Source organism: Cnephaeus nilssonii (genome assembly GCF_951640355.1).
Source record: "Cnephaeus nilssonii genome assembly, chromosome: 10".
NCBI lineage: Eukaryota > Metazoa > Chordata > Mammalia > Chiroptera > Vespertilionidae > Cnephaeus > Cnephaeus nilssonii.
This window is the reverse complement of record NC_137081.1, coordinates 15,665,664-15,680,957: the sequence shown is the minus strand read 5'-3', so window position 1 is coordinate 15,680,957 and position 15,294 is coordinate 15,665,664.

Genomic DNA, 15,294 nt, shown 5'->3' with positions numbered 1-15,294 from the left:
ACGCCCACCAGCCAATCAGGCATGTGTATGCAAATTAACCCAACAAAGATGGCAGATTAATTTACATACACAGGTGCCAAGTGGCTGGGGGTGGGGCGGGATGCTTGCATCATCGCCATGGCGACGACGCAGGCATTCTGCACCACCCCAGCTGCTCCTGGCCTCTGGAAGGTAGAAAGGCGGCTCTGGGCCGGAGTGAAGGTGGTGCCAGCAGCCAGGGGAAGGAAGGCCCATTCTTGCACGAATCTTCATGCATCGGACCTCTAGTTTTTAAATAATTTATAAAAAATTCTAATAATTTAAGGTGTGTTTCAAAACTTTACTGTGCATTAGAATAATCTGAGTCTTTGATTTTTTGATGTCCAGTCTGCATCCATAATACACAAATCAGGATCTCTGGAAATGAGACCAGACATCAGTGTTTGGGTTTTTTGGTTTGTTTGTTTTTTAATAACTCCCCTAGATTTCAATGTGTGGCCAAGGTTGAGAACCAATGCTTTAATGAAACTTGGAACAACTATGTCCTTGCATCTGGAGTTTATTTTTCCTTATTCCCTAAGATTTTTTTTCTATATTTCTGACAGCTGGGAGGATGGAAATTTCACTCTGTGAACATTGGGGTGTCATTTTCTAAAAATTAAAGATATCTATATCTATATCTATATCTATATCTATATCTATATCTATATCTATATCTATATCTATATATATATATAAAAGCCTAAGCAACCATTAACAACCAGTCGGCCAAACAACCAGTCAACCGGTCGCTATGATGCGCACTGACCACCAGGGGGAAGATGTTCAATGCAGGAGCTGCCCCCTGGTGGTCAGTGTGCTCCCACAGCCAACCTCCCACGGCCAGCCCATGGTCTCTCCCTGATCGGGGTCCCTGGCCAGGCTGAGGGACCCCAACTGTGCACAAATTTATGCACCAGACCTCTAGTATTGATATAATTACTGGAACTTAGAGTACAGATATAATTACTGGAATTCCAGGATAGCCAATGATAAGCATCAAGACCTGTATTTCACCAACAAAGGATAGAATGCTCAGAGACTATATGAGGGAAACCCCAAAGCACTTATACAAATTTAATCTGCAAATCTCTAGGCACTTGCCTAGTGATAAAAGTATAGCAACTATATCTTATACAGAAGGGGGTGGGGGAGGAAGTTAGCCACCCTCAGAGTATCCCTTCCTTCATCTCTTTCTCCCTTCCTTTTCCTGAACAGCTTTGCAACACTAGAAAGGCAAATAGAAAGAGTAGGAGAACAAATATTCATTGAATGTTTATATATTTTTTAAATATATATTTTTATTGATTTCAGAGAGGAAGGGAGAAGGAGAGAGAGAGAGAGAAATATTAATGATAAGAGAGAGTCACTAATCAGCTGCCTCCTGCACACCCCACACTGGGGATTGAACCTGCAACTCAGGCATTTGCCCTGACTGGGAATCAAACTGTGAGCACCTAGTTCATAGGTCGACGCTCAACCACTGGCTGGGTGAATGTTTATATTTTAAACATTATTTAAAATATGTGAGGGAAGTAGTTGAGAAATTCTTGAGAGGCTAATTCTCCCTTTTGTAACCTGGATTATTTTCAAGGCTCTTTATTTTTAATACCCAAAATTTTAGACCTTAATCAAATATTACAGCCAAATAATACATTTTAGGCCAAAAATGACCTAATGCAACCAACTCACTTTTACAGATGAAAATGAGAGAGGGCTACATCTGATTTTACACAGAATAATTACCTGGATAAAAGATGAAGTCAATGTTGGATGTAGCAGAGGTCTATATAAAAAAATGTGGACACTCCAGTGAGAATTATTGCATAAATGTTGTTTGCACATATATTAGGCTTTGTTATAACCCTATTCCAATTCTCATCATCAAGCCACCAACTTATAGTTCTCAGAAGATGTACACACTTTGGATTTTTTTAAATTATGCAATACCCTGCAAAGTATATATAACAAAGTAAAAACCTACCATCAGGCACAAGGAATAAAACATTAAAACTACAATTAAATCCCTCTATCTACCAACCCCAGGTCCCATTGACTCACCCTCCCTCTTACAAAGAAAATTCCTATATTAAATTTGAGGTTTGTCATTTTTATTGATATTGTATTTTCATTCTGTTTAGGCCATAAATAACATATAATATTGGTTTGCATGTTTTAAGCAATACAAATGGACTCATGCACTATGGATGCTTGAACAACTTGCTTTTTGTCCTTCAATGTAATGCTTGTGAGGCTCACCTATGTTGATATGTGTGCTATTTTATTCATTTTTGCTTTGATGGAATGTTTCATTGCATGAATTATATCAATATTTTATATTTTTAATGCCTTGTGCTGTCATCCGCTTTTGTTTTTACCGTTTATGCTTTCCAATTTTTTTATATAACAATGCTGCAGGGTACAGTTTCAGGCCCCAGTGGTTGAGCATATCTACACCGAGCACTGTTATTACTGGGCCATAGGATATATACAATTTCAACTGCACTAGATACTGTTAATTGATCTACAACGTAATTAACCCATAACTATATTCTCCCACAAGCACTGGATGGGGGCTCCTAATATTGATTTTCTGGCCGTGCTCTAAAAAATCTCTTTAGCAAAGTCTAGCCACCAAATCACTTAATGAGAATCATAATGAATGGCATTCTTATGGTATAAAATGTCACTCGATGCTTCACTGCTACAGTTGGATCATACAGTTTCTGAACCTTTTAAGGAAAGATAAGTTGGGTAGGTTATTGGAGTGTGGATACTTTTAAAATTCCAAAAGCATTTACAAGTAAGTAGGATATAAATGTAATGATAGTAGTTGAGGCCAGAGGGATAACATTTATAGAATAGTTTTAGAGATGGATTATGACTAAGGCAAGTAGGTATAGAATTAAAAATACCCATGCTGGGTGTTAGGCATTAAATTTAATGGTTGAATCAAACTCACCAAATGTAAATACTTTTTAAGAAAAACCAAAGAAGAAAGGGATAAAACTGCCCATGAGTGAAAGTGAAAGAATTGTCTGGTTTGTGTTGAATGGGATTCAAGTCTGATAGGCATCTACCCAGACTATGAAAATTAAAAGTTAATGGCCCATTTAATTCTTTTTGATTAAAATTGATGTGTATTTCTGATGTCTGGCAATTGTGTATGTAAATCACAGCACAAAACCAGCCCTCAGGTGCATGAGGGAGAAAAGTCAATCCCTTTGTTTATTTTTTTCATTCTCTTGTTCAAAAAAATTCTATTTGTTGAGAACCTTCTAGGTGTTTGTTACTTAAGCAGGCACAACGATTGGCCTGAAGATATCTCTGTGCATGTGAAAATTGATACTAATAAGCACATACGGTTTTGCATGCAGATCTCTACTATAGGTCTCTGTGTCCTGAGATATCTCATTATTAGAGGGTTGATATTGCTATTGGCTGAATGAGGAAGAGAAACAGGGATGAAAAACCCCAGAAATCAAAGGACACAACCATGTAGGGATCCATGGAAGCAAGCCTGCAACATGACCTCTAATGACTCTTCCCTTCTGATATGGACATCCTGTGTCCCCTCTCACATTGAATAGGGCTGAAGAGTAACAAACAGCACATTGAGAATAAAGGGGTGTGACTCCTGAAGCTAGGTCATAGTAGACATTGCAGCTTCAGTTTGCTCTCTTGGTTCACTGGCTCTTGGAGAAGCTAGCTGTCATATTGTGGACACTCAAGCAGTCATTCGGGGAGACCCATAAGGCAAGGAACTGAGCCCTCTTGTCAATATCCAGTCCCTACAACGTGGCCATGTGACTGGACCACCCTGGAACTGGATCCTCCAGCCCCAGTCAACTCTACAGATGACTGCGGCCAACATCTTGATTATAATCTCACTAGAGGCCCGGTGCATGAAATTCATGCACTGGGGTGGGGTGGTGTCCCTCAGACCAGCCTGCACCCTCTCCAATCTGGGACCCTTTGAGGGATGTCCGACCACCCGTTCAGGCCCGATCCCACCAGGATCGGGCCTGAACGGGTGATCGGACATTCCTCTCACAATCCAGGACTGCTGGCTCCCAACCACTTGCCTGCCTCTGCCTGATTGCTCCTAACCGCTTCTGCCTGCCAGCCTGATCACCCCCTAACCACTCCACTGTCAGCCCGATTGATGACTAACTGCTCCCCGGCCGGCCCGATTGCCCCTAACTGCCCTCCCATGCTGGCCTGGTCATCCCTAAATGCCCTCCCCTGCAGGCCTGGTCCCCCTCAACTGCCCTCCCTTGCAGGCCTGGGTCCCCCCACAACTGTCCTCCTCTGCCGGCCCGGTCACCCCTAACTGCCCTCCCTAAGCAGGCCTGGTCCCCCCTGGTCCTCCCTGATCACCCACAACTGCCCTCCCCTGCAGGCCTGGTCCCCCGCTCCCCCAACTGCCAACCACAGAACCACACCAGCCAGGCATAAGGCCTGCTCTAGATAGCCCTCTACTTCACACCTAAAGAAATATAATTTGAGGAAACAAATGGGATCAAACCACACATCAAATTGAGCACTCAGAACCTACTGGCTCCTCACTTCTCCAAGCTCCAACCCATGTCTCCCTTTGCCAGGATATCTTGGATTTGTTGACTTGCAATATCAAGGCCCAGCACCATGGACGTTTGCTATACACCTGTGATGGCGGAGTCCAGTCCTGAAGTTGGAGAAATGTACACGGACATGTATACATCTCAGAAGACTAAATCGGAGGGAAAACTCAAGGCACATTGGATTTAACAACTACTGGAGACATAAAAAGGTTTAGTTAGAAAGTTTCTGGCCCTTCTCAGGGGACTATGTGACAGCTTTGGATTTCGAAGACCAACTTTCCTGAGTGTTCAGACTTAAAATTCTGCCTCTGTGCAAGACCTTTCAGAGTCTGTTTGCTGAAGACAGAGACTGTGAAATGGAAAGCCTCGAAGTCACACTGTAGCACGGCTGGCTGGCCAGGTGCTGAGGGACCTCGTGCTATTTGCTTAGCCATGTCCTGATGCCCTTTCCAATCCCACATTCATTCTTGCCTCCAGAAGATTATTGAAATGGGGCTTCTGAGATATACCATCTATTTCGACAAACAGCAATCTCATTCTTCCTTTTCACAGTCCAGGGAAGGGGAAAAATCACCTGCCAGCTGGTACATGGGCTGTGCGGCTGGAGCTACAAGAGTCCTAACTGCCAAAGGGGCACCGAGGGGACTGGAATGCATACAGTGCGGATGTGTCAGAAGAAACATTTGATGAGGGGCTTAATCTGTTCATTTGAAAAAGTGCGGCGCGAACCGTCCCACGGGGCTCACTCCAGGGCAGACAACGTTTTCACTCTGTAAAGAACCCCACTTGATGAGAATCAATACTCACGCTTGGTCTTGACTACAAATACTTCATTACCAGCCGAGAAAGGAGCCTTGGCATCCCATTCGGCCTTTTCCCCAGCTTTTATGGTCCCAACTTCCTCCATGCGAGAAAAGCTCACAATTACTTGATCTCAAAGAATGAATTAGGCAAGTAAAAAACTAGAAATCTCACAATGACATTTATAATGACACTAGTAGCCCATTTGCACGAAGATTCGTGCAATAGACCTTCATTCACCTGGCTGCCTGCACCGGCCTTGGCTGTGGCCACCGCCTTCTGCCTTTTTCAGGGTCGGGGCTTGGCCCCGGGCAGTGGCCTTGGGCTCGGCCACACCCAACATCCCTGCTAAGGATCGCAGGAGCCAACCCCCAGTGCTTTCCTGCGATCGGTGCAGGCTGCCCACTGGTGCCCAAGGCCCGGAAAGCCTCCGCCCCAGGCTTTCCTGGCCTTGGGCTCAGTCGCACCCAGCGTCCCTGCTACCAATCGCAGGAGCCGACCCCCAGTGGTTTCCTGCGATCGGTGCAGGCTCCCCGCTGGTGCCCAAGGCCGGGAAAGCCTCGGGCGGCTTTCCCGGCCTTGGGCTCGGCCACACCCAGCGTCCCTGCTACGGATCGTAGGAGCCGACCCCCTGGTCGTTGCCTTCGATCCGTGCAGGGTCCCTGCTGGTGCCCAAGGCCGGGAAAGCCTCCGCCCGGAGGCTTTCCTGGCCTTGGGCTCCGCCACACCCCAACGTCCCTGCAACGGTTTCCTGGTGGGCGTGGTTGGTGGGCGTGGCTTGGGCGTAGCGAAGGTGCGGTCAATTTGCATATTTGTCTATTATAAGGTAAGATTATACAATTGTATGCCTGAAACCTATATCATTTTATTAACCAATGTCACCCCCAATAAATTCAATGTAAAAAATCTGTAATTAGAGAAAAACAGGTGTCTTGCGTTCTTTAGATCCTGGTGCCAGTTTACAAGAAGACAAGCATGCCCTTGGTGCTGTCCCCTCCTCTAAAACTCCTCCAGCTGCACAGAGGCCGCCGCTCCTTAGGGAATGTTTAACATGCCACAGTGTGGCCTCCGGAGACATGGATACTCTCCTGGGCCCGAATTAGAAAACCTTGACCAGGACAAGAAGCAGCAGATGCACTGTCAGCCCTCGGCTATTCTTATCTCCACAGTTGCTGCCCGTCTCCAAAACGAAGACAGCCACCCCCCTGCTCTCTGAGTCCCTTACAATAAGTCCCTTTGATTCCATCCAATGTCATTCATTTTACTTTGGAGGGAAGTAGTGTGTCATTTCCTTATTGAAGTTTTTATTAAAGTGTGACTTGCATTCAGTAAAGTGCAAAAATCTTAAGTGTACAGCTTGCGAACTATCCCAAAGTGAACATATTTGTGTAACCACCATCACTAGCCCACCCTCCTTTAGCCACCATCATGTCCTCTCACGCCATCATTAGTTTCGCTTGATATTGAACTTCATAAAAGTGGAATTATATCTGAGCTCTTTAGCTCAACACTATGTGAGATTGATCCACGTTATTAGATGAACTGAGGTAGCATCTACACCCCATGTCCTTCTGTGCCACTGTCTGGGATTTTCTGTCCCTCTCAGACTCCCCTCTTGCCAGAATCACATACTACTGGACCAGAATGACACTATGAAGCAAGCCCTGAGCAATTTTAATCACTATAAATGCCCCTCTTTGAGAAACCTTACACCTCCCACCGCCAAGGGAAGTCAAGAATCACACTGACTCCTTTTCCACCTGCTCGCCATTTCCCTGGGAAGACGAGACTCCTGAGCACTGGCCCTGCTTGCCTGGGATGTTGTGTGACCTCTAACAAGGTAACTAACTAAGACCAGAGGAGAAAAATAATACCAGTCTCCTACTTACACACAGAGGAGATTTATTGAGTGCTGAAGAAATAACGCTAGTTAAAAATTTAGTGATGAAAGGAGTGCAAATAACCAAAAAAGAAGAAAGAAAGAAAGAAAGAAAGAAAGAAAGAAAGAAAGAAAGAAAGAAAGAAAGAAAGAGAAACTTTATTACCTACTCTTAGTCTCTTAGTAAGTTTGCACTTTATTCTTTTTTTAATTAATTTATTTTAAAATAAATTAATCACCATTTATCCCCTCTATGCCTTCTCCCACCTCCATCCCCTCACCGTGCAATCACCTCACTGTTGTCCATGAGACCCTGCAATCACCTCACTGTTGTCCATGAGTTTTTCCTCTCTCTCTCTCTCTCTCTCTCTCTCTCTCTCTCTCTCTCTCTCTCTCTTCTGTTTTGCTTAATTCTTTTACCACACCCCAACATCCTTCCCATCCCTTTGAGCTGTCTGCCTGCTCTCTATCTATGAGTCTGTCTCTATTTTGCTTGGTAGTTCAATTTGTTCATTAAATTCCACACATGAGTGAAATCATATGGTACTTGTCTTTCTCTGACTAGCTTATTTCACTTAGCATAATGTTCTCCAGGTCTACCCATGCTGTCCCAAAGGGTAAAATTTTCTTCCTTTTTATGGCAGAGTAGTATTCCATTGTGTAAATACACTCTCTTACCCATTCTTTTATCCACTCATCTTCTGGTGGACACTTGGACTGCTTCCAAATCTTGGCTATTGTAAATAGCAATGAACTAGGGCAGTGGTCCGCAAACTCATTAGTCAACAGAGCCAAATATCAATAGTACAACGATTGAAATTTCTTTTGAGAGCCAAATGTTTTTAAATTAAACTATATAGGTAAGTACATTGTTATTAACTTAATTATGGTACTCTTAAGCTGGCCTTTGCTAAAAACTCAAGGGGCCAAAGAGCTGCAGTTTGCTAAAAACTCATGTGGCTCGTGAGCCGCAGTTTGCCGACCACTGAACTAAGGGTACATATATTCTTTCAAGTTAGTGTTTCAAATTTCTTGGGATAAACATCAAAGTATACTACAAGGCCATAGTAATCAAAACAACATGGTACTGGCATAAAAACAGACAAATAGATCAATGGAACAGAATAGAGAGCCCAAAAATAAATCCACACCTTTATAGCCAATTAATATTTGATAAAGGAGGCAAAAACATACAATGGACTGAAGATAATCTATTCAATAAATGGTGTTGAGAAAATTGGACAGATTTGCAAAAAGAAAAAGAAAAAAGAAAGAAAGAAAGAAAGAAAGAAAGAAAGAAAGAAAGAAAGAAAGAAAGAAAGAAAGAAAGAAAGAAAACTAAACCACCTTCTTACACCACACACATGAATAAACTAAAAATGGATTAAAGGCTTAAATGTTAGACTCAAAACCATAAAAATCCTAGAAAAAAAAAACATAGGCAGTAAAACCTGGGACATTTCTCATAGCAATACTTTTTTCCTGATATATCCTCGGGCAAGAGAAACAAAAGAAAAATAAACAAATGGGACTATAACACACTAAAGAGTTTTTGCACAGCAAAGGAAACCATCAACAGGATGAAAAGACAACCCACTGAATGGGAGGACATTTGCCAATGTTACATCTAATAATGAGTTAATGTCCAAAATTTATAAAGAACTTATAAAACTCAACACCAAAAAAACAATCTAATTAAAAAAAGGGCACAAGACACTTCTCCAAAGGGGACACACAGATGGCCAATAGACATATGAGAAGATGCTCAAAGTCACTAATCATCAGAGAAATGCAAATTAAAACCACAATGAGATATCACCTCACATCTGTCAGAATGGCTATCATCAATAAGTCAACAAACAACAAATGTTGGCAAGGATGTAGAGAAAAGGGAACCCTTGTGCAGTGCTGGTGGGAATGCAGGATTGGTGCAACCACTGTGGAAAGCAGTATGGAGTTTCCTCAAAAAATTCAAAATGAAGCTCCCTTATGACCCAGTGATTCCACTTCTGGGAACACCCAACTATTCTCAAGAGAAAATGGTTTACAACATGTCAGCACACTTGGAGTATCTCATAATCCCCAGTTGGTGAGTTATTTATTCTTAACTGAAAATCTTCTCACTCATCCCTGTTAGCCTCACACTGAGAACTAATGACTATTCTCTTAATAGTTAAACTTTACATAATTAAAATTGTTTTTAAGCCACCATTTTCCCTCACTTCAACTAAATATAATGCCCAAGCTTTTGTCTTTTCAGAATGGATTCTACCCACATAAAAAACATCCAAACCTGGAGTGAATTTTTATAGGGGTTTATTTGAACCAAATTGACGACTTATGCTGGGGAGCAAGATCTCAAATGTTCTGGAGAATAACAGTTTTGTAGTTTTTTATGTATTTGAAATTAAGGATGGAAAATAAGGACGATCACATGGAGGTGGGAGAAAGCAAGCGGGGACTGCATTACAGGATAGTTAACAAGACTGTGTGCTCTCTGGAGAGTGGTTGCTGCTTATTTCAAGGGTGTGTAGATGAATATGCACCGAACAATCGATGGGGCTTGCTTAAGACAAAGATAAACCTTTTATTAAAGAAGTTATATGCCTGAGGCTTAACTACCAACCATGACCTGCCCAGTTAGGAATTTATGATCACATCACCCTGTAAGGTTACTTCCCATAGAACCACTTTTTTTGTCCACAGTTCCAATAGCTCATTCTCTACTCATTGCCATTCTTCTCCTCTAGCTACTCAAGTTCTTCCTAGCTCTCAAATTTTGGCACTCCAAACTGTCAGGTAATTTATTCATATCTGGCCATCACCAAAGCCTATAACATTCTTTCATTTATTTATTCATCCATTCAATAAATAAATATTTGTTTTGGGATTACTATGATCTGGGAGCTAGAGCCAGATAGATGAGTCCACAATCTCATAGAGCTCACTTCCTATATATATTTGAAAACATATTAAAAATGTAAAACTTATAAAGGCTACAAAGAAAATAAAACCAAATGTCATTCTAAAGAATCACCAGGCCCTAACCGGTTTGGCTCAGTGGATAGAGGGTCGGCCTGCGGACTCAAGGGTCCCAGGTTCGAGTCTGGGCAAGGGCATGTACCTTGGTTGCGGGCACATCCCCAGTAGGGGGCGTACAGGAGGCAGCTGATCAATGCTTCTCTCTCATCGATGTTTCTAACTCTCTACCTCTCTCCCTTCCTCTCTGTAAAAAATGAATAAAATATATGTTTTTAAAAAGAATCACCAGAATAGGAGCTGCTTAAGATAGCATGATTGGAGAAGGTCTTTCTGAAGAGGTAACATTAGGACTGAAATCAAAATGATCTCAGGGTAAAAAAAAAATTATCTCAGGAGGCTGCCATCAAAAGATGTGTGGAAAAGTAGTACAGGCAAAGCATACAGCAGTTGCAAGCCCTGACAGGGAAGGTCAGTGTGGCTACAGCATCAGTTACAAAGGGAACAGAGCCCTGAATGCAGAGTAGGGAAGCAGTAGGTACCATATTAAATCCAGCCTGTTGGCGGTCCTTAGGAGTTCCATAGAAAATGATCCCATTAATGAATTATATATATCACCCTTCTGGATAATAAACGCCATGAGTATAGTTCTATCACTATTATGTGCTCTCTTCCACTCTGTGGCTCCCAGTACTCCCAAGGTGTCCCTGACATCAGCATCTCTGCTAGCGTCCTAGAAGCTAGTTCTATTCCACCTTAATGCCCCTCTTCTTCTGAAAGGTAACCTTAAAGTGGGTCATTTTTTACAAACCAAGATTTAATTCTGTCGTAACTGAAGGGCTAAGGTGCAACCCACATAGTTTTTCACATGTTAATTATTCTTCCTTAAGCCAATAGGAAGAATTGGTTAAGAGCTTAGGCTTTAGATTGTATCAAAACCAGGTTCTGTTTCTGTTTTTTGACACTTAAGCTATAACTAGAGCAATATTTTACCTTTCTGAGTCTTTTTATCTGAAAATTATACATTTACCTCAGAGTTGTAAGGATTAATGAAGATCATGCACGTTAACCCTCAATGGATGGCCATTAATAATAACAATACTATTCAAAAAGCAAAAATCACAGAACTTTGCAGCACAAAGAAATGTTTGCTTTTACCTCATACATTCCTCTCATTTTATATTTAAGGCTCTCTGAAGCTAAAATAATTTGTCAATGATCACAGAGTCAGGTCAGTGAGAAGTAAACCAGATTTCTCTAGTAACATTCTGATCGAAGAATAATTCAACCATTCACCACTTGCTTTAGATTTGAGGTTGAGCTTTATGAGCTACATAATCATTACCTGAGTAAATCACAAATACAGTCTGATTCTTGCTGGGGCAAATTGTGATTGGAATAGTGTGTGGTTTAATAAATGCTATGTATTAGGCTTGACAGATTCAGAACCAGGAACTATACTTTTCATTCAATTTGTTAAGTGGAAAAGTCAATAAAAAGATGTGATTTCCATATAGTCCTCATCCACCAAATGTGGATTGTAATTTACAGACAAAGCTCAGACAAGGAAATAAATTGCAGGTGATAGAAGAGCTTTGGTAAGCAAATTATTGGGCATGGTGGGCATGTCAACTTCAGGCTAAAATCTAAGGAAGCAGCTGTTAGAGCATGTAATTATGTGAAACCTGCCAACTACCAGGAAAGGGTCTTCTTCTAAGCTGAAATGGCAGCTGAAAGTGGGTGTCTACCTCACCTCAAGTAATTATTTTCATGGCACTTGGTTTGTTTTCTTTGTATTGCTTATGACAACTTGAAATCATTTCATTTGATTGATTCCTATCTTTCACAGCCCCCAGTTTCCAACAGAACTTCAAGAGACCAGAAATCAAATCCATCTTATACACCTAGTAACCCCAGTGCCTATTATAACATAGCCCAGCATATAATAGGTGGTCAGTATGTGTGGAATACGTAAATCCCTGTGGTTGCCTAGTCTGTGGGGTTAAGCATGTTAAGCTGTGATAAGGACCAGTGAAATGAAGGGGAAATACTGGTTAATCTCATTTCCTGGGCCCCACCTCCCAAGAAGGAAACAAGTATTTTATCTTAGCCAAAAAGAACCTAAAACCTCTATCATGTAAGATACAGGTTAATGTGTGTCAGCTCTTGGGTGGAAAACCCACAATGAAATTAGAAGGTAGAATATAAAGAGCCATCTTTAGTAATGAACTTGTCCCTTCTCGGCCATTCTCCTGCACTTTGGTAAGCATTTAAAAAAAGCTTCTACAGCAAATGGTACAGTTAAGCATGAAGAACACTTGGAAGATCTGGACACGGAGTGTGTCAGCTGTCACTAAGAACATGATTCCTCAGCTGTCGCCCGTCCTGTCCTTCTCCTTAGAAGTCACTCTTGTCACACAGTCCTTTAAAAAGGAGGGGTCAAGAGAGAAATTTCATTTTGATTATCACATAAAATTACTCAAGATCATAGTTTCAGAAAGCTACTAATTTCTTCTTTCTACACACATAATTTTAATAATGCATAGCTAAGTGACACACTCATTCTGTCCAACAGGACAAATCAGTTTTTAAAAGGCCACATGGTCTCAGCGCTGTAAATTGTGAAGATTTTGAGAAGCTCTTTCTGTAATATAGCTGATCAACACACAAAAGTAGGAATGCGATCTCATACCTCATTTCTTTGAAGTTTCAGGGTGATTTTTACTTCTTTTTAATTCTTGGGGGTTTTTTATATATTTTTTTTCATTTAGGAAATTTTAGGTTTGCAGAAAAGTTGAGAAGAAAGTTTCCAGTTTCCTCTATAGTTTGCATCTTACTTTAGTATGGTACATTTGTCACAACTAATGAACCAATGTTGATACATTATTATTAGCTAAAGGCCATGCTTTATTCAGATTTCCTTACTTTTTTACCTAATGTCCATTTTTTATTCCAGAATTCCACCCAGAACGGCACATTACATTTATTCTTCATGTTTCCTCAGGCTCCTCTAGGCTGTGACCATTTCTCAGACTTCTTAAATTTTTTATTTTATTTTAGAGAGATTAAAGGAGAGAGAGAGAGAGAGAGAGAGAGAGAGAGAGAGAGAGAGAGACATCAATCAGCTACCTCCCAAACACATTCCAACCAGGGATCAAACCTATAAGCTGGTTATGTGTCCTGACTAGGAATTGAACCCACTACCTATCGGTATACAGGACAACACTCCAACTAACTGAGCCACACCAACAAGGGCACCATGACAATTTTTAACTGCTTGTCAGAATTTTGTGGAATGTCCCTCAATTTGGCTTTGATCTGTGTTTTTTGTTTGTTTTTGCATGTTTGGACTAGGTTATGGGTTTAGGAGAGGAGTCTGACAAGCACTACCTCAGCCACATGGTCAAGGTTAATATCAACAATAATTTGCTGGTGGCATGTACCCTTCATATGATATGAATGGCATTCTACCTTTGTGATTCTACTTTTCAAGTAGAAAATTCTACACCAGCACATTTTCTTCTGTGAAGTCATAAATCGTGATATATATTTGGTAACATTAAAGGATTTAGAACTATAGTAAGATCAAGCCATTTTCCCCCTAAATATGAAAAATAAATGTGTTCCTATTTAGAATTTTTGCCTTGGAACACGAAACTCTTTTATCTGTAAACCTGTCGTGGGTCTTAAGAGATTTCTGCACATGGAACAAAGTATTAATACAGGCTGCGAGCTAGAGTAAGAGCATAGCCACCATGCAATAATTGCAGAAAAACCCCATCTACCCTTTGATAATCCAAAGGAAAGCAAACTGGTGGACAAATTCCTGCTATTTACAAAAATAGCATATATATGATAAAACATGGCATTATTTTTAAATTCTCTAATTATTTAAATTGGAGACAAAGACTATACTTAGATAAAATATGCTCAGATTCTCATGACTGTCTTATATGTAAGAAATGAGTATCCACAGCTAATTTAGGTCACAACTAGTTTAGGTCCTGGGTATGAGGCAGCATGGGGGAGGAAGCTCATCAAAAAGCATCTCCTGCACATATACGGATAAAATAATACAGCAGATCAGGCCACCATATGAGATAAGGAGGCTAGGGGTCAGTGGTGACCTAAGTGAATTATTGCTAATAGGACAGTCTGAATCTCTCAATGGTACTACCGAAAGGAATAATGACCTTCTCCAAGTTGGAGAATGGTTTTATATCAGACCAAAAGAAAATGGCTAATGAATCTATATCATTAAACACAACTATATTCAACAATTAGTATATGTGTATACTTATATATATATATACTTATGCATATATATTTATATACATAAGTGTATATATGTGTGTATATATGCTCATATATATAATGAATAAATATGGCTCTTTTTAAATCTCAAATTAGCTACTGTTTATTAATTAATACCTACTCATTAATTAACCTGAAAGAACAGAAGTAAGGATAGTATATTGGTTATTCTTACCAGTGTGCTTTTTTTAAAAGACATGTTTTGATTGATTTCAGAGAGAGGAAGGGAGAGGGAGAAATAGAAACATTAATGATGAGAGAAAATCATTGATCAGCTACCTCCTACATGACCCCTACTGGGGATACAGCCTGAAACCCAGGCATGTGCTCTGACCAGGAATTGAACCGGCAACCTTTCGGTGGTGCACAGGACGACATTCGACCAACAGAGCCACTGCTGGGCATTCTTATGCTTCTTAATATGAGAGTCTAGCCTTGCAAACTGAGGACACCAAGGACAGAAAAGAAACCTGTCACTCACCCAAACAAACTTACACCATATTGATAATTAAAGTCCTTTTCTCTCTTTATTTCTCTGGCCACTTAGGTTACTTTAAAAATTTATCTTATCTCCTTAGTATGGATAAAAAATGTAGGTGATAAATAAATAATCAGACTTTATGCCATTTAGGAAATAAAATGGGTGTCTACTTTGAAAGTTACTGTTAAAAAGAAGTTATTTGGCAAGAAGGTAAATCTTGCTGTCATTTCCATTCCATT